Here is a 24,006-nt window from a genome sequence, read left to right as displayed (position 1 = left end):
TTTTCTGAAATTGCGGTTTTCTTTCTCTTCTTCAAATGAATTCCAGTAGTGATGCAAACAAATGCCAATATTGAACTTGATATGTCAATATCCTCGATTGTGATAATGTGCCAACAGTCTTCATATATCGGGGTGATATAATATAAAATGTCTTAAATCAATTCAGTACATTTCCAAAATGTTGATTCAGTCTATGAAGTGAGAACGAGTACCTTGAAATTCCAGTGAATACTTTAAAAAAATGAAACCTCTGAAATATTAACTGAAATGCAACCTAAATTGAGTTAAGACATGCAATAAAGAAGTTCTGTTACTTCTCCCATTGTAAACATATCCCAAAATTTAATGACAGAACCAGTATGAAGGTTATTTTGAGAACATTTTAAGTTCTAAACAAGGTCAGGTCTCTTACTATAACTTCAGTTAAGAACATGTAATGCAGCAATTACATTGGAATTTCCAAGAGGAACACCATTGTCCTAAATTCAAACTCAAGTAAACAGTTATCTCAGGTAATATTTATCTTAATATATAACCTAAAATCATATATTAATATTAGTTATGTATTATTTTGTTTACACAAAAATAAGAGCTTTGTCAGGTATGTATTAAACTCACTTACTGACCAAGGTCAATATCACAATTTAGAGTTACGTAACAAATAATCATAATGGCCAACAAATACAAATTAAATATACATCACAAGCGTAGTTACATGTTTTTAAAGAAACGTTTCTATATGTCAGCGGTATCTTGAGTCTTGGCTACTTCCCACATATCTATTGAGAGAAAAAATTCTTGCATTGTACCACCTGTATAATACGTACAAGGACAAACCACCACCAAGTTTGGATTTATTGCAAAATACCGCTGTAACAATTGATCCTTTGAGAACAGTGAAAAGTAACCTGACGTTTACAGCATTACAGGGATCCCCTGCTACCATTGGTCTAAAAATGTATTTCAAACTGAAATAGAGTATGTCTTTAATCAAGGAGAGCTGTGAAAGTGAACGGAAATGTACAACTGTACAGAACTCCGCTCCCATCCCTAGTCTAAAATGATTGGTGCATAATTTAGAACAATTTAGGATGGAGAGTCCCTAGATTTTGTCATCCTCCTCTACGGTAATGCCTTGTTTCCGGGGTGATATTTTACAATAAATTTCAATGAAATTGTTCAGATATTCACATGCACAATCGTTTTAAGTGAACTATGCTCATTGGATTCATTATACAAAAATTTGAAGATAACAACTTGTAAAGAAGCATTGTCTGCTGGTACTACTCCACCTTGAGGATTGCCATGAAAGTTTACCACACGTAGTCTAAATGGTTCTTATTGAAAATGATGCCACTTAAACAGTCAACATGGCCAACACAGCATCCATCTTGACAATATTGTTCTCGCTACTTTTGAGTGGATAGTCGAACCAATATTAGGTTCTCACCAACAGACGTCTTGTAATGTCTTGGTCCTAAAAGAAAATGGCGCCGATCTGATGTTAGGTACGGCCAGCATAGTAGGCATCTTGAAAATCGTTTTTCTACCCCATACTAGACAGTTATATAGCCATTGGGTCTTCACGGAAAAACGTATGATGTCTAGTCTGTTTCAAACAAAAATGGTGCTGATCTGATGTATAATATAGATTCAGCAGTGTTGCTTTGGTCCTATTTGTTTGATCTTCTTGGAGGTGACATCATGAACTTGTTACGATATGTGATCTGAAACGGTTTCAATGCAATATTTTACATGTAAACAATTGAATACTGATAATGTCAGATGTTCAAAAAGTAGGAATAAAAAATAACTGAATTTGATTTCATGCTCCCCCTCACCTATCTCGTACAATTGTAATAGTTGTAAATCTCGTCATCAGTTACTAGCACAAGTCATCAATTTGATGCTGAAGATAATAAACACTCGCATTATTGTTATTATGACTTTCATAATCTACTTGCCGAATGCCGGGAATAAGTTCATATTTGTACTGGACATTATCCTGTGGGAAAGGCAAAACAATAAGAGAGGTCTTGCACAGTTAGTTATTCTTTATGATTTGTAATTTTAATATTTTGCGATCTCCCCAAAGTACATACATCATCACCTCTGTGTATGTATCTTTTACATAATTACATACACGTTTTAGGTGCGTTATGGGCAGTCATCCCGAAAGTGGGTTTACGGGAAGGACATGATATAGTTTACATTTCAAATCAAAATATATATACATAGGTTGTATTTCTTACATAGTAATTATGTATATGTTTTAAATAAGTATATATACTTATGTTATAGTCTTATTCATGTTTTCGGTTCGTGGGCAGATATATAAATTTCATGGGCAGTTTTGACCTTTAGGTTGAAGTTGACAAAGTAACTGCCCAAAAATACGTTTACGAAGAACAAACATATAGCATTCTGCCCGCGAATACGGCCACGGGGAACAATATATAGCGTACTGCCCACAAATACGTTCACAAGTAACAAATATATAGCATGACTTTCAGGTGTGCGCGCGCAAAATGTTTGTCAAGACACGACGATAAACACTAATCTATTAAAGCATCCTTTGCAATGGCCAGCGTACATATAGCGGACGTCAGGTTCGTTTTTCACAGCTTGTTTGAAATAAATTAATGATTATATATCCAGTGTAAAAACTTGTCTTGACAGCTTATGGATGCTAATGTTTGACATTTATTGTGAAGATGATTGTTTACTACTTGTTGATGAATTCGTAGCTTCTGTTAATCGATGCTATAGCTCAATTTAACTGTCATACACTGATATGTTTAAGTCTGCTTGCACAGTTTACTAAGCAGAGTTATGAAAATATAACAAATTGGTTTAATAACTTTCAGAGTTTGTTTTACTATTACTCAATATTTGTTTCAAGTACTATAAAGGCTGTGATAGGTTGGGTGGGGGGCGGTTGGGGGGGTGGTTGGGGTGGGTACTGCCCATTTTATGAATATTACTGGTCCTAGATGTCCAACCTAATATTTATGACATATAGGTTCAACATCTTACTGCCAGCAGAAATAGTGTTCTGTAGTATTTTTCCCAGTCAATTGTTTATGGATATATTATGTCATGTACTATGCTTGTTTAATTCTTTCATCTCAGTTCTGACTTTACGATTGAATGCTATAATGTTCCTAGACATGCGGTATTCTTGGTTATTAAAATTATATATATATATATATATATATATATATATATATATATATATATATATATATATATATATATATATATATATATATATATATATATATACACAGATAACTGAAGGGGTGAGTTCTCATTATTCCCTAACAATTTTAATTAGTGGGGTTGTAGCAATTGATGGTCTGAGAATTCAAGTTAACTGGATCAAAACTTGGGAAAACAACAAACTGTTTTCTTCCTTTGACAAGCATCATAAAGTTTTGCATCTTTGTCTCTATGATGACTGTGGTACACAAGCTACAAACTTTGCCTTAGAATGTACCTGATTTTTGATACTTGTTACTGAAGGGGGGGAGTAACAAAATTATTAAAGGTGGAATGTATGCAAACCGTGCTGGAAATAGATATGTGTCAGCAACTGCAACATGTAAGCTTCAATCGATTTGCAACTATAAGCTTTATCCTGTAAATATTAACAGTTCACACCCTTTATAAAATATGATTTTGTGTTTGATTAACTGGAACTGTTAATTTTTCATGTTAAGGAATTTATTGTTTTAACCCTAGCAAATGTAATATAATTAGGTCAAAAGTTCCAGTTTGTTTATTGTTTCCAAAGTTGATTATTGTAACTGGAAGAACCTGTTTCTAAGTGTTAAATGAAACGAAAGAGATATTGTTTACTCAAGTGATATAAATTAAAAGTTTAAAATGAACTGAAAGAAATATTGTTTATTCAAGTGATACAAAATAAATGTAAAAGTTTATATTTATTAAGAAGTGTATTATCAATTGCAAATAAATGAAGATTTATCTTATTTTGTTCTTTACTTGGTACAAAATTATACCTGGATTGGGTAATAATTACTTGGACTCCATTTGGAAAAGAAAAATCTATATGTTCTAAATACCTAAAGTTCATATCATAATGCTCTTTTAATGGATGATTATGCTTTTCAGCTGACGTTACCACATTGCCAAAAGTGAACTAATAGCATGGCTTTCGGTGTGGCCCACTAATCATATTTGTAAATGAATTATGCATACAATAGAGAAATAGCTCTTAAAATATCTTATGAGTTGAACAATGTGTGCACACAAATAAACAAGAAGCAAATCTTTGAACTTGTATGCCACACATGCAAGCAAATTGGTGGTTTTCATATGGCTTTTGTCTGTATTACTTTTAGTATTTCTATTCACACACCAGAAAACAACCATTTTTGTCTGATTCAGGTGCTAATGCAAAACTTATTTCAGCTGTAACTGAAGGATACATATTTTTTCCTGATGCTGAGGCCTACTGTGTAGACAGTATAGCTGTAAGTCATCAAATCAAATCGAAGACAACAGTGTGCATTTGAAGAAAATGATATATACCCAGTACCATTTAGAGTCATCTTAAAGAAAAGTCACAATGCACACTGATACAAGTGGTTTTAGAAAATGCATTTGTTCCACCTACATTTTAACTTAACCCAAAAGTTCAGTCTCTTGCCTAAAATTCAATCAGATGTATGCATTTATTCCATAAAACACAAAGATAGAATGAACCAAATCATTTTCATTATTGAGTTAGGTAGTAGGCTATGTTAAAGAGTGCAATCACTTTATTGATTTTTTTTTTCCATTACATTATTATTTATTATAAAATGACATTTCTTAGTGGAGTGTTAGCAACTGTAACGTGAGGAATATTTTGTACATGCTGGCCTAAGTGTCATGGATATACTGAGCTACATTTTCCTTTAGTAGGTATAAAACTATCATGAGACATGCTTGATTAAATCCTGAATTTGTCAGTTACACTTACAAGTCCACTGGTAGAATTTAAAATCTGTGATAGTTTGGGAACCTTTTTTGCAAAACTGCAAATCACTTTGCCTTCATAGCCAATGAATTCAAGCCACTGATAATTGTCAAACCATTGTAGCTGAAAATGTGATTGTCTCTTAGGTGTGTCCTATTTGATATTTTTGCTGCCACAGAGTCTGGATGATGTCTCTGAAGAAATAGTTCATCTAGACTCTGTTGCAGTCTTACATTTTATATGTTCAATTGAATGAATTTTCTTTCTTTGAATCATTCTTATGTCATAACTTGCGAAAATAGTTTAGTTAACAATATTTATTCTAACAGAAAAGATCACCTCACTTGACAAATCATCCTGCTAAAGTGATCATGGCATACGCTTTATCTTTGAAATTCAAATATTACCCGCTCGTTAATTAATATAACTAATATTGCACATTGAAGGTGATCATATGTATCATCAGTTTTAAAAAATAAAGACATAATACTATCATTTAATCACTGCATACAGGAAACAGACACTTGTGTCTGTAAAGTGCCTTTCATTGGATTACTTTGGTTTATTCAAACCAAACAGCGATCCACTCAGGATTTTCTAGGGTAGATACAGAGAATATATTATGGTCATTCAGAACACTATCAATACATCAGACCAGATTGTTTTTATTATTATTTAGGCAAAATAACTTAGTAAGTCAGATGGCAAACATGAGGACGGTGATATATTATGTGGAATTTGCATTGAATCATCTGATCCCAGAAGATTTTATACAATGCCACTAGCTGTGATAATCATCAAGTGCATCTGCACGGCACCATAAGGCTTATCAAGATACCATAAGAAGGAAAGACGAAGAAAAAGTAAAACGATGACCCAAAGACAATTCCTGCAAATGTGTGCAAAAACGATTCCACAGATTACAGATGAAAACTTTACTATATTTAGCTTGAAGATATTAATAAATTCTGGATTACTTCCTCCAGCATGCTACAGTAATTCCTGCCCATTACACTCATAAATAGATCACAATCCTTGCATTATTTTGTGTGTGTCATAATATGTTAATTGATGCAGCTGATGCTACATTCTCCCGTTCAGGGTTGATTCAAACATAGCAATGTCTCTTTGGGATGTTGCATAAATAAATAAATAATGCCTGTCCCTTCATTACCACTCTTGTTGAATTGTATCGTGTCTCTCTGACAACTGTACCTTGTGGGAAAGAAATTTATAAACAAGCTGGACATACAATATTGCTAGAAATATACTCAGACCTGAGACTGTATAAAAGACTGCTCATTTGTGAGGCATTATCATTGCTAGGGCTTGAGGTAATAACTTGCTATATGTTTGGTAAGGCAAAGTAAGGTCCCTTATGACTTAAATTAAATTGAAACTGTGAAAAAACAAAAGGTTCAAATGCAGTAAACTTTTGTTTTCCCCCATTTGTTATTTTACAGTGCCATTAATGGTCATTTCTTTTATCTGTTTAATCTCTAGCCAATTTTAAGCCATCATCACTAACCAAGTCTCTAAAAGAATTATTGGCATATTTAGCTAAAATGGTGTCTACTGTTCCATTACATCATTGATTGTTTAGCTTGCTTGTATGGAGCTTAACACCATTTTTCAGGACATTATAGGCTTTACATGGCAGCCAGCATATTTATTGGAGGAAATCAACACACATAAAGCTACTGGCAAGCTTTCTCATATACACGCATTGGTTGGACTAGAGAGAGTTGATTAGTTTGGGTGAAGTGTGTGCCTAGACCATCCTGTAACCGAGGGCCCCATGACTGAATACAGCTTAAATAAATTGACCCAATCAAATTCCTTTTTGCATTTAAATCGTAACATCCACCATACAAAGTGACACATGTCTCAAGTAAGATTTTCCAATTTGTATATTTTTTGCAACTTTTAATTCTGAGTTGATGCATGTGGATGTGGATATTCAGTTACTGAATACTTAGCTACTCATATAAGGAGCTTTCACGTTGGGAAAAGCTTGCATTTGGGATTTGATTTGCAAGAGGGCAATTAATTGTTCAAAACACTGTTTTAGCTAACTACATATGCCAAGGTTGATGCATAAAAAAGAGGACCAATAAATCCTAGCTGGTGAATATAATTTTGTCAAAACTTGGTAGAAAGCGAGAAGGCCTTTTAATTTTATACAGCTGTTTCATTAAGGAACCAACTACAATAGCATTAGAGGTCTATGGGTAAAAAACACATTTAGGACCAACTAGACATCAAAACCATATGCAGAGTTCCATCTACGGCCAACTAGACATCAAATAGGTCATCTAGTGAAAGCACAATTTCAAAATGACCAACCATCTAGGAGAAGTAGCACTGAAAGGGCTTTCCAGATGGCCATTAAAACAGCCATATTGGAGGTTAGATTGGCACTATTTTCATATACGTCCAACTAGACATAAGAAGTCTTTCATTGATATGACGATTCATTCAGGAGAAGTAGTGATAACAAGATTTTCAGGATGGCCACATTGGTGGCCTTATAGGATGTCTGTACAGTACCATAATTCTCATTCAGGACCTGCTAGGCATCAACATAAGTATTTTGTACACATGTTGACATGCTGACACAATTATCCATTCAGAAGCAGCAATAAAAAGTTCCTTAATATGGCCACTGTGGCAACCACATTTTATGTGTGAGTGGCACCATCTTGTTTTTTCTTCCAGATATTTTCACACAAATATCATATTTAAAGATAACATGAATTCATACAAGATCTTGTCGGTTTATTTCATAACAGATTTTTCCCCCATATTAACACAATCTTTTGAGAACATTTATGCATTATAGTTCTAGAAATTTTTTCATGCTGCCAGAAACTATGAAAATCACAGCAGAAAGTGTGATGTTATATCTTTATTCAGCACTGAAAAATATTTATGAACTCTTAAAGTTTTTTCCCCTATATTAACTTAATTTAATGAAGATTTTCAGACTATAACCTTTCCATTGGATTTATTTTTTCAAACATGGCGTAAAAAGTATGTTATAGTAACCAATTTTTACATTGCCTTCACCATCGCAGAAATCTCTATTATCAATTTCTTAGTAAAGAAAAAACAAGAAAATAAATGGACAGTTAATATTCACTTCAGGATCACAGATCTGAGGCAAATATGACATTGTTAAATCAAACATTTTTATTGTGTTTCCTTTGACCTAAATATATATATACTTGCTGTTACTGTAAACGAAAGCTGGCTGTAAACGAATGCTAGTGACCCAGTTGATAGCATAAGGATTTCAAAACAAGTGTGAAGAAATGAAAAACATGGCCAAAGAAAATGCATACTAAGGTTCTACTTTGTATTTATTATGTTCTTCTAACCAGCAGGGAGAGGGGTAAACAAACCTCGTAAAATGTCGATCTGAGCCTTGTATCCACCAGACGGGCTGGGGTGAACTGACCTTTTGGGGGTTTTAAGGATTAGTCTTTAAAATTAAGGCCTTAAAAATGTTGAGATCTTATATTAAAAATGACAATTTGAGCCTTGGAGATTCATGTCCACAGGTGCCCAAATAAAAAGGGGGGTGCAAGGGGCAAGCTTGTTGATGTGTTATAAAATAACTGACTTATCATTGGTTTGCTGACAGGTGATGTGTAATTAAATCACTGTTGTAATATTAATAATGAGTGAGTCTGCACTATCGAATTCCATACAGCTAAACTAGCTCAACAACTAGAGGCAATTAAGAAATATATCTACGTTCGTGATTCTGTCAAATGGCAGATACAACAGCATCAGGAAGCTTAAGTGGCATTTACAGAAGGTAAAGAGCAGTTATACTTATTATCCTTTTAGGGATGTGTTTGGATTTTGCCCTCAAGCTAGAACAGTCAATGGATATATAATAAATCGCCATGGTCTGAATTTATCCCCAAGCTGGGGCAATCGATGGGTAAAGTCTTATCCAAAGTCGGGGTTTTATTCAAGCTTCAGGTGCATGTTTTTGTGCATGTCCATCCCCTTGCATAAAACACAGTTACACGTTTTTTTTATATAGATATTTTTCAGATGTAAACAGGAATAATAAGTATTTGCGAGTGTTTGAATGGAATGGGTTCATTATGAATCGAGTGGCACAACATTTCAAAAGCAAAATTGGATTGAAATGCAAGAACTGTAGTACGGAATTAGTGTCGGTTCTAGATCGTAGAATGGAATTGTGTGTGTGTGATTGGATTTTTAACGTAGCTTGAATAATTTTTCAGTTATATTGCTACGATGTCTGCAGTGTGGCAGTTTATAGTGATGTATAGCACTGGGGCATCATGCTGCAGACATGTAGTATGATGTTGTACCCAGTCACATTATCCTGACACCAGGCCGATCAGTCCAAACACTAACTCGTAATGCTGAGCGTCTAGCGAGGCAGCTGTTAATACCATTTTTGTAAGTCTTTGGTATGACTTGGCCGGGGTTTGAACCCATGACCTCCCGTTTTAGAGGCGGACGCTCTAACCACTAGGACACCGGAGCGGTCAGAATGGAATTGTTACAATTACAATGGAAGCAATTTGTATTATGCTTGTTGGGGCATTCCTCACTGATGGCTGTCAGTGACATCATCATGGGAATGTATAACAGCCACATTTTGTAAGAACAAGGTGTAGTTGGTGAACAATACAGACACTTTTCTGCCATTTCCACTGGCATCATATCATATGATCTTCCCTCATTTTCTTCCATTTCCATGTATTTGGCCATGAAAGCAATGAAGACCTAGAGAGATTTAGTAAAATTTGTAATTGAACTTGCTTTCATAATAGTCTGTGGGAGGGTTCCTCTTCCAGGCTGTCAGTATCATCGTCGTGGAGAGGTGTAACAGAGCTAACAGTTACATGTTGAAATAACATTGCCATAAGATTGTGACAACGTCATATAACGTTGTGGCAATGTGATTTGGTGAACTCGCTGGAATGCTGTATAATGTTATTTAAAAAAAAATTCCTACAACATACTCACAACACATAAAACCTATATGCAAATCTGATGAAAGCTGCTTGTGTTTCTGAAACACATATTCCATACTGGTGGCAAGAATGTCCAAATCTTCATTACAAAAATGAAAACATTACCATCCATTTAGGAGTTGCAAATGTATGAAATCCTCTTGTTGGGTAATTTTACTAACAGGCTTCACAGCAGGGCCTTCCATTAGATTTAAATGTGGCAGGTAAGTTGACAAAGTAGGGTGGGGGGTTGGGGGACCTACCCTAATGGGGATAATTCATTTTTTTAAAGTAGCATGGTGTAAGGTAAAAGTAGATGGGCTGGTAAGGAATCCACTGAATTTACAGACTAAAGGTTCAGACATTTGTTTTTAAGAAAAAAATGAAGGAAGGAAACAATACAGCATATATTTTAATATCACTTTAATGTTTATTTTCTAGATTTAATTAAGATTATAAATCAGAATCAGTCTCCAACTCCACTGTAAAGTTTATCTATTACTTCTTCTGCTCAGGCACCTGCAAATTAAAACAAAATTGTAATGCTTAAATAAAGTCATATCATCTCAGCACTACTTACATATGCAGAAGTCATGTTAATCAGCATTATAAAAATGTATGAAATTTTCTTCACTGCACTTGTGCTTCCATTAATATCGTTAAGCCAAGATACAAGATAACTTTGCACTTACTTTCATTTCTGGCAAGTGGATGGTGCAATCAATTTGCGCAAAGATGAATTTATTTCGTTCAAATATTTCACGTGAATAAAAATTCCAAATGGAGGCACTTGTCCGATCAGACAAGATGTATGTATATTGTAGTTAGCTGTACTCTAGCTCTGATAGTCCTGGGCAAGAGGATAAGCTGATTTTGTTATCAGTATAGAAATGCATCCGCTTTGCAAATACTATGCTTTAAAAGACGAAATTGAATCCAATATTGATGAAATAAGAGTCATTCGGATTACCTTGTTTTTTATCATTCTCATTGGTTGGGTGCACATTTGAGGGTCTCTGATATGGCCTCTTCCATTCCATTTGTCTTTGCTTTGCCATTATTTTTCAAGCAGGCTTCTGCAAGAGTAATACAATGTTTGAAAATAAGTTTCACAACAAAGGATGCATTGCATTTTTCTAAATGCCAGCAATAATCAATGGAATATTTTTTAAAACACGTACTTTGAAATGTGGTCTCAAGTTAATTTATCAATTCATTTAAAAATCTCTGGCAAGTCACATGAAAAACACAATTTAAATCAAGCCATACTTACTTATCAAAACCTGACATATCACAAGTTTTTGAAATGCTTTTTTCCCTTTACGTCCCTTTGGACTATACTCTGGCCAGTCTTTTTGTTCCAAGCTTTTTCATCATCCTGCAGACATTATCCCCAATTGTAAACCTGCCAAGGGATTTCAAGTAGCATATCTGAAAATAATAATAATAATAATATTACTATTTTTTGATTTTGAAATTATTAGCAGTAGTAGTATTTCATGATCGATGTGACAAAATATGCTTGTATATAGTTTTTTGCCATGTTTTTGCAAGCAAATTTATTTTCTCTAACTTGAAAAAAGTTTGATAACATTACCCCTTTACTCCCCAAGTACGCTTTTCTACGCCTTTACCTTTGCTCCCCGTCTACGCCTAACTACGCTTTTACCTTTGCCTCCATCTAAGCATTTCTACGCATTACACAATATATGCTATGAATATGTTACAAGTTTCCATTTAAACGTTGATTCGCCGTGAGGTAACCAAACGCTGGTCAAAACATAAATCATCTTTACTAACATTCGATTTAAATGACGTATTACTTAACATCAGAACTTTATAAATCTAAATTTAACCGAACAAATATACGTAGAGGGGTTTTCCACGGCCGCATCAAAAATACCTCAGTTCGATGTAAATATTATGGCCTTTTCAACAGATGTATGTTACTCATACTTGTCATTTTTGCCAATTATAATGCGAATGTTTACATTACTAGTATAAATTCATGATGTCATCATGTTCTTTATGTGGAAATTCATATTCGCCGAATGCGCGGCAAATACGGCAAGTCTTCTTCCATACATTGTAATGTATAATGTAGTTTTAACGTGTTTAAAATAAGATATCTGTCATATTTGCGTGTCATATAAAATAAAATAACAAAATTAAGAACATCTTTGTTGTTCATTTCTTCCATTCATTTCAATATGCAGAGTTTCAATCAAGTCGTATAACAGACGATACCGGAAGTGAAATTGTTTATTTACGAAAGGAATTCCCTGATCTCGTCATTGGGTCTGTTGATTACAGCAATTTGTCTGGCAGTGAAAACGATTTTTCTGGATTCAGTTCCAACGAAATACCAGCTTTTATAAACAATGATGCCTTTAATGACGAAGGATCTGAAATTCTGTCATCAGATATCGACATTGAAATGTCATCAGACTCAAGTGACACTGATGATGATCAGCCAAATTGGTTTGCAGACGTGTAAGATGTAGACAGAAGTCCATTTACTCAGCAGTCTGAACCATCACATAAATTGCAGGAAACAGCACCAGAACTAGACTATTTCCATTTATATTTTCCAGTTGGACTTTTTGAAAAGATTGTTAGTGAAACAAATCAATTTGCAGCTGAACAACATGTGAATCAAGGAATCAGTGATGCAAACTGGACAGAGACCAGTGTGCTTGAGATGTCTGCCTTTATTGGCATGTTGATATTCATGGGGATAATGAAAGCTCCTGATTATAGTTTGTATTGGTCGAATGACAATTTTCTATCAAATGAAGGAATCAAAAATGTAATGCCACTCAAAAGGTTTGAAAAACTCCTCCAGTACCTTCACCTAAATGATGACAACACCGATTTTTCTGCTGATCACCCTGACAATGACAAACTTCGCAAAATCCGTCCAATACTGGATGAAGTTCTGTCAAACATTGCGAATACATACAAGCCTCGCCAACATCAAACCACTGATGAAGGTTTTTATACATTTCTACATTCATTACAAATATTGTATTTCTTTCCAACAGTAAATTGCACAGCAGAAAGACTCACATATAGAGATCATTTAAAGAAATACACATACATACATGTATGCATACATATTATATTGTCTTTCATCATTACATTAATGTGATAATTATAAAAATTAAAACAAATAACTTCATGTTAATTTGTATGTCCAATAAGAACCACTCATGTGTGCATATCATATACACACAAAAACATACATTATATATCCATAACCACACAACTCTAATCTATCAAATCACCATGCATAAATCTAAACATTAGATTCATGAATATCTGATATTTAATGCATACCTTTTCATAATAATACAAATAAGTTAAAAATAAACATAAATTGACTTTTATTTCACTGATCCTATTTTAAGGTTAGATTAAAATTTCAAACAATACTTCATTAAATGATTTATTAAGAAGATAATGCACTTTATAGGTATGATTGCATTCAAGGGACAACACAAGGCCAAGCAGTATCTTCCATCAAAGCCAATCAAGTGGGGCCTGAAAGTATGGATGCACTGTGATAGTTTGTCTGGTTTTGTCACCAGTTCGAGTTTTGCCAGGGGAAGGAAGATACAGGTGAAATGAATGAGAGCATGAAGGGTCTTGGCTATCGAGTTGTGCAAAAGCTTACTATGCCTTTGAGAGGAAAATTTTATCATGTATATTTTGATAACTTTTTTACATCCATTCGACTGGTTCGAAGTTTATTGAGACATGCAATATATGCATGTGGCACCATGAGGAAAAACCGTAAAGGCTTCCCAGAGGAATTTAAATATCCACCATATATGGAGCAAGGGGACCATTTAGTCAGACAGGATGGAAACCTGACAGCCACACTGTGGAAGGACAAAAAAACAGTGATAGTCCTATCCACAGCAGCAGATCCAACCATCATTGATACTGCTAACAGGAAACAGATAGATGGGACAGTGCGACTGGTTAACTGTCCAAAGGCCATCACAAATTACCAACAGTACTACAGAGGGGTTGACATATGCGACCAACTCAGGGCCAAATATCCAGGTGGACGATCTTCAAAGAAATGGTGGCGATATATATTTCATTTCATTATAAATATATGTATCATCAATGGTTTTATAACAATGGTGGAGTGTCATCCTTAGAGCCATAAAAGAAGAAAAGGATTCAGACAGTTAGATTTTCGAGTTAATTTGGCAAAGCAGCTCATAGGAAGTTTCAAGTGCAGGTTGCCATGCATCAAAAATCTGTAGCCCCAGTGACACAGGCCAATATTGAGACGCACAGACTGCAGACACTTAAAAGGAAAAAATCTGCCTGCAAATACTGTACCAAGCATGGAGAAAAAAGACGTAAAGAAACCAAATCTGGTTGTGTCGTTTGCAACGTCCATCTATGCTGCATAGAATGTCACAGCCTGTTTCATCAAAGCATGGTCATGGTAGAGGAGTAGCTGTGATGTGCGCCAATACAATGATAGTTTTTTTTTATTCTCATGTTTGTTTGTTTTGTTCATCAACGTGAAAGTCTGAGAACAAGTGCTTTGCTAAATAGTTCATATTTATATTTTAAATCAGCTCTTCAATGAAATGAAACATTAGCTAATTAAGTTTTTTTTCCTCCTCTCACAGCAGATATAATTACATTTCCTTGACCACATCACTAATGAAAAATAACAAGAACTCACTATGAAATATTTGTAATAAGCTTTAATAAGGCCATGTATAAACTTTATAAAATATTATTCTGTGAAGAACATTGAATTGCGCATGAAACAAATCTAAAATATTAGTCACACGTAAAGTACGAATAATTTCAAGCTCCAAAGATGTAATAAAATCAAAAATGTGATGCTGACTTTCATTGTTTCCGACAAAACAGTACCTGAGTTTTTCATCAACGATGAAATGAATCATTAAAGTACATCCTTGCATGAAATATATTCCTATATCCAACTGAATCACATTACGACCAAGAGTAAAATGGCGCCACGCATGCCATGTGGGTGCATCTATCTTTAGAAACGGGGATTTTCTTAATATGACCACTCACTTTTTAAATCTGTTTTAAAAAAAAAAAAACTATTGATAATTATAGGTTGTAATAATTAGTATGTACTGGTAATATTGTTTTCTATTTGTTAGATATGATTTTCTTGGCTGTGTTATGTTATTATCATTACAAAATGAGTCATATGAAAAAGTAACCTTGACCTTCTATACCACATTGATTTATCCAACGTCGCATTGTGTAATATAGTTCAGACTATTATTTTTTAAAGAGCTAAATATTTAATAACTGAATGTTTATATCATGTTTCTTATGAATTTTATATATTCCTTAACGTATATACCAAACGAATTATAATTACAGTCTGTCTAATGAACAGACACTGCCTAGATAATGCGATGTCCGCCATTATTACGTTTCTGCCTCTTGTCAGATTCACTTGTGACTTTTAACTGATATTATGAAGAATATAGCGGGAACACGGCAGTGAAATATTTTAGTTAAATATTTTGAACAATAATTTTACCAAGTATGATGATTAAATACATGTTTGTATTTACATATTAATGTTTAAAGATTCGAAGCAAAAGTTGCACTGATTAAACAAAACAAGTTGTGCTTCGATAGTTGTTTTTATCACGAAACGATTCAAATAATAACTTACAGTAATCCGGCATTAATAACAAATGCAGACTTTCGGCAGAAATGATTTAGGTTATTTTGAGGCTATTCCAGGAATGCGAGAATAATTTTTTTAAGGATGACGTTGATTTACGGTTTATGTGTTTTTTTATGGGGAGCAAGAGTATGACGTCGCGAACGTCATATGGGACGCACAGGTAAAATTTTAGATTTTTATATGGGAAGCAAAGGGTTAACTATGCAACACAATCTACAGTGATGTTTGATTTTGATTTTTAACGTAGCTTTAACAATTTTTCAGTCATATCGCTACGATGTCTGCAATGTGGCAGTTTATAGTGATGTCTAGCACTGGGGCATCATGCCGCAGACATGTAGCATGATGTCCCACCCAGTCACATTATCCTGACACCAGGCCGACCAGTCCTAACACTAACCTCTTAATGCTGTACGCCAAGCGAGGCAGCTGTTAGTACCATTTTTAAAGTCTCTGGTATGACTCGACCGGGGATCTAACCCACGACCTCCCGCATCCGAGGTGGACGCTCTAACCACTAGGCCACCGGATCGGTCACACAATGTACTAACAGCAATCCTAATATAAATTAACCACCGTGAATCTATTAACTTCATAAATGACATTCACTCAAGGATTGAATTAAAATAGCCACAAAATATGTGATAGTGTATATGTAGTAAAATACCTGTTACATGTTCATCACTAAACATGTTTTGGCCTACATCCTTAAGACAAAACAGATGACCACTATATGTTCACCCCACCCCCAAAAATAATTATACAGGCGCCGCAGACCTTGCATTATGTATATTGAGGTTCACAACAGCAAATAAAGGTTATAACAGTTTTTTTTCTATAGAAAATAAGGCCCCAATTTACCATCTTCTTGGAGAGTTTGGGATTCTCCTCCAACCTCTGGCAAAGGCCCTCTAGTTCCTCCACTGAATCACATGGCATTGCAAGAATTTCTTCTCTATATTCTGTGTCTGGGCCTTGTGTATGATCTAGGAGGGTCAGCTGCTCCAACAAATTCTCAATATTTGTGTCCAGTTTCATAAGGACATTGAACTGGAAATCTGTAAGAGATTTGTGATGAAATTAGTTTTGAAAGATCAAGATCATTATTATAAACTCCTTATAAAGATCTATACAGTGAACATGGGTTTAACAATGAAAAATATTTATGGAATGAAATACATGGTTTCCGTACAGTTTATTTGAAAATAAATAAAACTTTTCCGTATAATCCTTTATTCTTATATTCCCTGGATATGTTGTTTCACTGCTAGTGTCTGTAAAGTCTGCATTCAATGTAGATGGTTTAGGGGTCTGACTTACAGAAGACAATGGTATACATAAGAAAGGAAAATAAAAAAAAACACAATGGAATGATGAACAGTCGACACATCAATGAAAAACAATTCATTGTTTATTTGCACAAATAAGTCTTGAACAGTATGTTTTATGACCTATAATTTAATTATTTAACATCCCACAATGTTCTGAAATAACAGTATCTAAGCTACAAGAGTTTGTGCTTTCATGTCATAATCTTCCATTTTCCAAACAAATTTTGATGTTGTCTCAATGTATATCACCTTAGCATTGAACTCTAACATTCAAAATGTCTACACGATGACATGACTATTATCAACTGAAGTGACAACAAACCAATGCGTTTTACGTGCATTGAACATAAGCATTTTTAAATGCAACAAAATGTGTTTTTAGTGTACTGCCACAAATTACCCAACATGTTGTCAAACATAAAACAGTTCTATTACCTTAGATGAGAATTAAATTCATGAATACAGTGCATAATTGACTTATTCGTATTTAGAGAGCTGTAAATGAAATAAGAGATTATATAAAAGTCAACACCTGTAGTATTTGTTTCATTATTCTATAATGTACATTTTATTCCATCCTCAATACTTACTACTTGCAGAGGAACTGGCAGAGATAAATCTGTATATTCTCCACTCAAGAGTGGATGGGGATGGTGATGGTGTTGTCCTTCTGGATGCAGCTAAATGTATAAAAATAATCACTAGTCCTTAATTGCAGTAAAAAAAAGAAACAAAGAAATCAGACTGCATTTTTTGTCATGTAAACAAAATGCATACTGGTTGCAATGAGCACTGTATATAAGGCAGTGATACAATATATCACAAAATGCATTCTTTTTTAACAAAACATCTAATCTCATATATACAGCATCATGAGTAAGTAAGTACTCTTCAACACATCTTATTAAACAGACAGAAAAATGATGAAATTTATACATACTTTTGATAAGGAATTTTAAATTGTGGCATGGTATAAAATAAATTGATAAAAAGAGACCAGATAAACTAAATAGAAAATACCAGCAGGATAAGAGGAAATATTGGAGTCTGCAAAATACTCTCCATTTCAGGAGGTTTTGGATGAGATGGCTGAACAGAAAGGTTTCCACTTGAGATTTTCATCTTTTTTTCAGTTCTTCATTTTCATCTGAAATATCAATGAGAACTTGTAAATACTGTATGAGTCCTTGAATACACTGACTCCTTGTGACATACAGGGTTTGCAGAACAATCGCTAGCAATATTCACCACGTTTAAATCCAGCTGGTGAATTTTCACCATGAAATGCATCCGAAGGCAGTGAATAATCATGGATTAAAGACAAAGTAGTGTACAGAAATGTGCAATAAATTAGTCAAGCTCCAGACAAAACAAAGATATTATTTATCTCTGATTCATAATGAGTTTTCTTGTGCTACACATTTTACCAATGCAAATTACATTGAATTTTGTAAATTAAATGGTACAATTAAGATATGTATGTCAATAGATTACTAATCTTCAGCCTTCCAATTAATACTAAACACAAGTATCAAGTCATGTATTTAGTCTCTCACCACCAATAAATGCATTCTTAAGTAATCATCCTAGAGTGCACCAAAGGCATGTGAATTTTGATCCAATTCCAACATTACTGCTGCTTGATGTTTAGATCCAGTATTGCCTTCACTAACTGATGTTATTAATACCTCTCTCTCATCAGCATAATTCCCATCATTTTTCAAAACTCCCATTGTAAAACCTCTGCTGAAGAAACTAACACTACACCATAACGATTTAAAGAACTCCTGCCCGGTTTCTAATCTCCAATTCATATAAAAAAATCTTAGAAAAGGTTGTTCGATCCCAGATTGTATCTTGTCTGAATTCAAACAGTCCTTTTAGCAATGTACAATCTGCATATCGCCCTTGCCACAGGACACAAGCTGTGTCTGCAAATAGATTACACTCCAGCCCAGTTGATCTATGTTGTGGTGTTCCACAGGGGTCTGTTCTAGGACCTGTTCTCTACATTCTATACACTCAGCTGCTCTCAAGTGTCATAGATCATCATCCAGTGTCTCACCAATTGTACGCTGATGTCACCCAAATATACAAATCTAGCCACCCAACCGAAGTTGATGCTACCATCCAAGGTGTGGAGATGTGCATTTCTGATGTGAAATCACGGATGACTTGTAACAAGCTGCAGATGAATGATGATAAAACTGAGGCCATTCTGATCACAATACAAAGAGTTTCTCATTCACATCCTTTACCTTACACAATAAATATCAGCAACACCAACATTAAATTCACACAATCGGTACAAATCCTAGGTATTACTCGTGACAGTACTCTCACATTGCACCAACATGTCATGAACATATGCAAGGCTGCATGTCTTGAGCTGAGACGCATCAGTTCCATTCGCAGATATCTTTCAGTTGATGCCACTAAAACACTTGTGTGTTCATTACTACTTTCAAGACTGGACTACGGTAACTCAATTCTGTCTGGTTCATCTTAATATCTACTGCAGAGACTTCAAAAAATTCAAAACATAGCTGCTTGGATCATACTTAGAGTACCACGATCAGAGCACACCTTCCCGCTGCTCTGTACCTAACACTGGCTATCCATTCGATCCAGAATCAAACACAAAATTTGTTCTCTGTGCTACGTTTCACTGACAGACTCTAGTCCAACATACCTATCCGACCTCACCTATGTGTACCCACCAGCAAGATACTTACGCCCCTCTTCCAACAATCATATACTCATTATTCTCACTATGAAAACAAAGTCATATGGACAGCATTCTTTTGCATACCAGGGCCCAGCAACGTGGAATGAATTGCCCACTGAATTTAGACACAAAGACACGGTGATCCCATTCAAGCGTGCTCTCAATAATATTTATTCTGACTGCAAAAACAAACTTAAAGACTTAATAATGTTAACTACCTTAACTATTCTCAGTATGTTTTTTAGGTTTTCTAATTGCATGGTGTTTGTTTTTGTAATCATATCATTGTGTATGTTTTTATGTTGTCTAATGTTGCAAAGCGCTTAGAGCTTCTAAAGATTAGGCGCTATATAAAGTCCTCATTATAATTATTATTATATTTAGCTTGGATGAATATTTTTAAAATCAGTGGCCATAACTAAAACAATGGGGATTTGTTTTCTGATCATAAAAGTATGTTGGATACCATCCATGATGCACAATGCTGTCTGACATTTCTATGGACCTGAGGTTTCCATCTCAAATATTAAAGCAAAATGCATACCGAATTTGACAGATTGACGAAAATAAAATAAAGCAATGCTTACCATTTGAAAAGAGGCAATTGTCACTAGTATATTCTATTCAAAATGATATTAATTTTGGACACAGGGGATACCACCTCCATGTTTTTCTGACTCGTGATATGTCGACCTATTCTGTGCACAGCTTTGAAAAGATGTAATGTTTATCCATCGAGCTATAGAAATGAAATGCATTTACTGTAGACTGTTTCTGTCAGCAGTTAAGTTGAGTAATTAGGTCAGGTTTATAACTAGTTTTACAAAATTCAATGTAGAATGCCAATAAATGACAAGATATATTTTTTGCAAACTAAAGTGATCTTGTAAAAAGATTAGTAAAGTTTAACATTTTATAAAAAAATAAGCTATTATGTGGAAAAGAAACAACAGTGAAATAGGATGCAATGTGTTTGCGTCTTGTTGATGGGGGAAAATTACTAAAGAATTTAGAAACAGACTATACGCTGGGGAATGTTTTGAGAATTTATGTTCTAGCGACAAGTTTACATATTGGGTAGCGGATGATTTTGTATGTGCGGGACAACTTCTTGCAAAATTGGAAACTTGGATTAAAATGCAGTATTGTTTTAAGGTATACATTACCATATTTTATATAATGTATTGTATGATTCTAAAAGATGCATAGTTAATCGGAATTTCTGGGTTACAGATTCAAGAAGGTCATGGAGTGGGTCTACATGTTGACTAATAAATTACTATTTGATCCCCTAGGTGATATTTCAATTCTGAATTAACACCAATAATACTTAATGTATAACCGAAAATGCGACAACCTGGTGGAGAGGCAAAAATGGATATAAAAAAACTTCCATATAGCCTCAGCAAATTTAAACTGAACAAATAGGGACAAAATAATTAAACTAAACAACAAGACAAATTATAATATGATTTTCATACAAGAAACACATAATAAGTTGACTAAAGAACTAATAACTTTATGTGAGGAAAAATTAAATGGTTTTATAATTGTCAATGATTATAAGGACATGTAAGGGGAGGGGTAGCTACTTTTATCAAGAATAAAATGGGAGTAACTTGGGAGCAAAAAAACAAGGGAAACTTTTTTGCAGGAAGATTGATACATATTGTGATAGAGGACATTTATTTTATAAATGTGTAAATACCTGCTAATAAAAACAAAAAGCAACAATTCATTGAAAATCTGTTTAAATATGTAGAAACAATTTCAATGGCCCCCACCCCAATATTTGTTGATATTGATGGACATATTGTGGATCTGATGTGCAATCTTACTGCATGCAAATCTTTCCAGAAAGCACCTATGTACTGTTTAGACACCGGTATTTGGTAATAGCCATATCTAGCGCCAAATTCAAACTGGTCGTAGGACAGAAGGTTGAGTAGCTACAATGTCATAGCCACAATGTCTCCACGAAATAGGGGTAGTAATATTTGCGCTAGGGTTGTACTATTCCACGTCGATTTACAAGTCACCAAACAGGATTTGATCTGGAAATATTTTTCGCACAAAGATCTCCTCTGCCAATGGTAGCTCAATGGCTGGGAGAAATACTGGCAAGTCAGATGTGTATAACATTTACAGCAATGTGTGCAGATAAAATTGTCAAAAAATGTTGCAGGTTTTAATTAAAGGGCTATATCAGCCTTGAAAGTGCCAGAAATTATCATTATAGATGTGGCTTGAGTCAACATGTTTTCAGTTAACAAAAACGAAGTATCAAAGCTAGTACCGGGCATCCTTGATAATTTGACTAATAACTATTTTTACATAACCATTTCAGACTTTACAATATATACTCAATGTGTTTATACCAATATTAAGTTTCTGTATGTCACTGTTTAAGTTTTGATTTTCTCTGTTTTATTTCACTTGATACAAACACATGCTCACTAATCTTGTCATGTGGTGTATCTCCATGATACTGTAAAAGTGCATAGCATAACACAGGTTTCGAACCCTTGCTATGAGCAGCAGCAGTAAACATGGCATGTACAACGAGAAATCAACTTTTTTCTTCTTGGCTATATAATCATTAGGTACTAATGTGTAAACTATTAAGTTGGTAATTTTTTTAATATAATTATTGTGCAGATTTACTAAATGTTCTTTTGCGATACTAAGTCCCATGTTTGTTTAAAGGTTCTAACAAGCTGGGGTTTTTATGCAATATGTCATAAGTATATAAGGTCTTGTGGGCTGCATGTATGAAGAGAGCTCAGCAGTTTTCTAACTAATACTGCAATTACTATGAGCTTTTTTAAAAGTTATTTATTTTCTTTTAGTTGTCTTTTACTGTTCTGTATATAGTTTAGGAACTTTAAGCAAAATTTTGGACTAGTTCGATAACATAAGACACATCACCCAATATTTTATTTGGGGGGCTGATATGTCTTACGGCCTAACGAAGGGTGCTGTGTGGAGCGTTTTGATGTCGACTAACAGTGTAATGAAAGTCAAATTTTCAGAAATATCACACGCAACTGGTAACCAATAACAATGCATTTCTACAAAGTAAAGTTATAATGTTTTTGTCAGACTTTACTTACCCTGATGTCTTTTCTCTAATAAATTCAAATACTCACAAAAGAACCGGACCTGTTTTCAAGTTTTGTTGGCCTACATTTCATTTGGCTGGAAAGCGATGAAAGTCAGGAATGCCAAAATCGGGTTAAGCTGAAACATTATTATTTAAGGAAACAAATAAAAATATGTTTTGCCTATTGGAACTGTAAGCAATGTTTCGTTTCATTCAAGAAACATATCCCCCACATGAACCTACTTAAACATACTTTGGCGTACCTCGACTACCGTTGCATTGCAACAAATTAAAATGTATGTCAATGGAACAGGAAAATGTGTCCATTTGCTAGTGTCATATTTTCACTCCACCAGGATAAAGACAGCACTGTAAGTATATTAATTACACATAAATTAGTGGAAGAGTGTCGATATAGGCTGCCAAGTGTGTGAGCTATTCCTGAAACTTGGACTACTCATTCCGATGTCAATCGACATTGGATCACATATACATGGCCGTTATTTGGGTAGTAAGACATAGCACTAAAACAAAAACAACAAGTGCTATGTCTTACATTGTAGAACTATATTTTGGACTTGTACTTTTTTGTTTAAGATTTTATTTAAGCATAAAATATTTATTGATGGAATTGAATGTGCTTTTCTCTATTCTAAATATATAATTAATATTCATTCCTAACTTATTTTACAAGCAAACTACATATAGTTATATCATTTGTTATACGAACTTGGCTATATTGTCAAGTGAGTGTTATCTTCACATACCAACATATTTATTTTGTATGTACTGATTTTCTGTATTTAAGACTCTAATTCCATGCCTGAGAAATTTTTCTTATGCTGCAATACATGATTCAATTTCTAATACAGTATAGATCCAAAATGTTCTTAGGGATATAGAATACCCAAGTCATTGTGAGTGTTATCCTTGCTGATTTGATCTTTGCAATACAATTTAATAATTACTTAATCCATGATATGATTGAGTTTGTTTTAAACTAGTAATTTGTTAAATTACATCACATTTTTTTTGTAATGTAACAAATCCAAATCACACACACACACTTAATCTAGCACTTCATACACATAATTCCAATGTCTTCACAAAAAGCCCAAAATCACTGTGAGTGTTA

General features: G+C 34.2%; 2 long non-coding RNA genes across 2 annotated transcripts in view; both read right to left on the bottom strand.

Moving 5' to 3' along the window:
• Positions 1-11,036: 11,036 nt before the first annotated feature.
• LOC149792190 (uncharacterized) overlaps positions 11,037-24,006 on the bottom strand; it is a 109,250-nt gene continuing 96,280 nt past the window's right edge. Inside the window, exon 4 of the long non-coding RNA XR_016423517.1 lies at positions 11,037-11,069. This is a non-coding gene — a long non-coding RNA (uncharacterized LOC149792190). The remainder of the gene's footprint in view (positions 11,070-24,006) is intronic.
• LOC149792193 (uncharacterized) lies at positions 11,099-17,421 on the bottom strand. The gene is made up of 2 exons (XR_016423279.1): positions 16,571-17,421; positions 11,099-11,424 (listed from the first exon to the last, which is right to left on the bottom strand). It is a non-coding gene; the product is annotated as an uncharacterized LOC149792193 (long non-coding RNA).

The sequence above is a fragment of the Sinohyriopsis cumingii genome, chromosome 9, assembly GCF_028554795.1.
Source record: "Sinohyriopsis cumingii isolate HCF-2022 chromosome 9, ASM2855479v2, whole genome shotgun sequence".
Taxonomy (NCBI): Eukaryota; Metazoa; Mollusca; class Bivalvia; order Unionida; family Unionidae; genus Sinohyriopsis; species Sinohyriopsis cumingii.
Note: the sequence above shows the minus strand (reverse complement) of the source record. Positions and strands in the feature narration are given on the sequence as shown.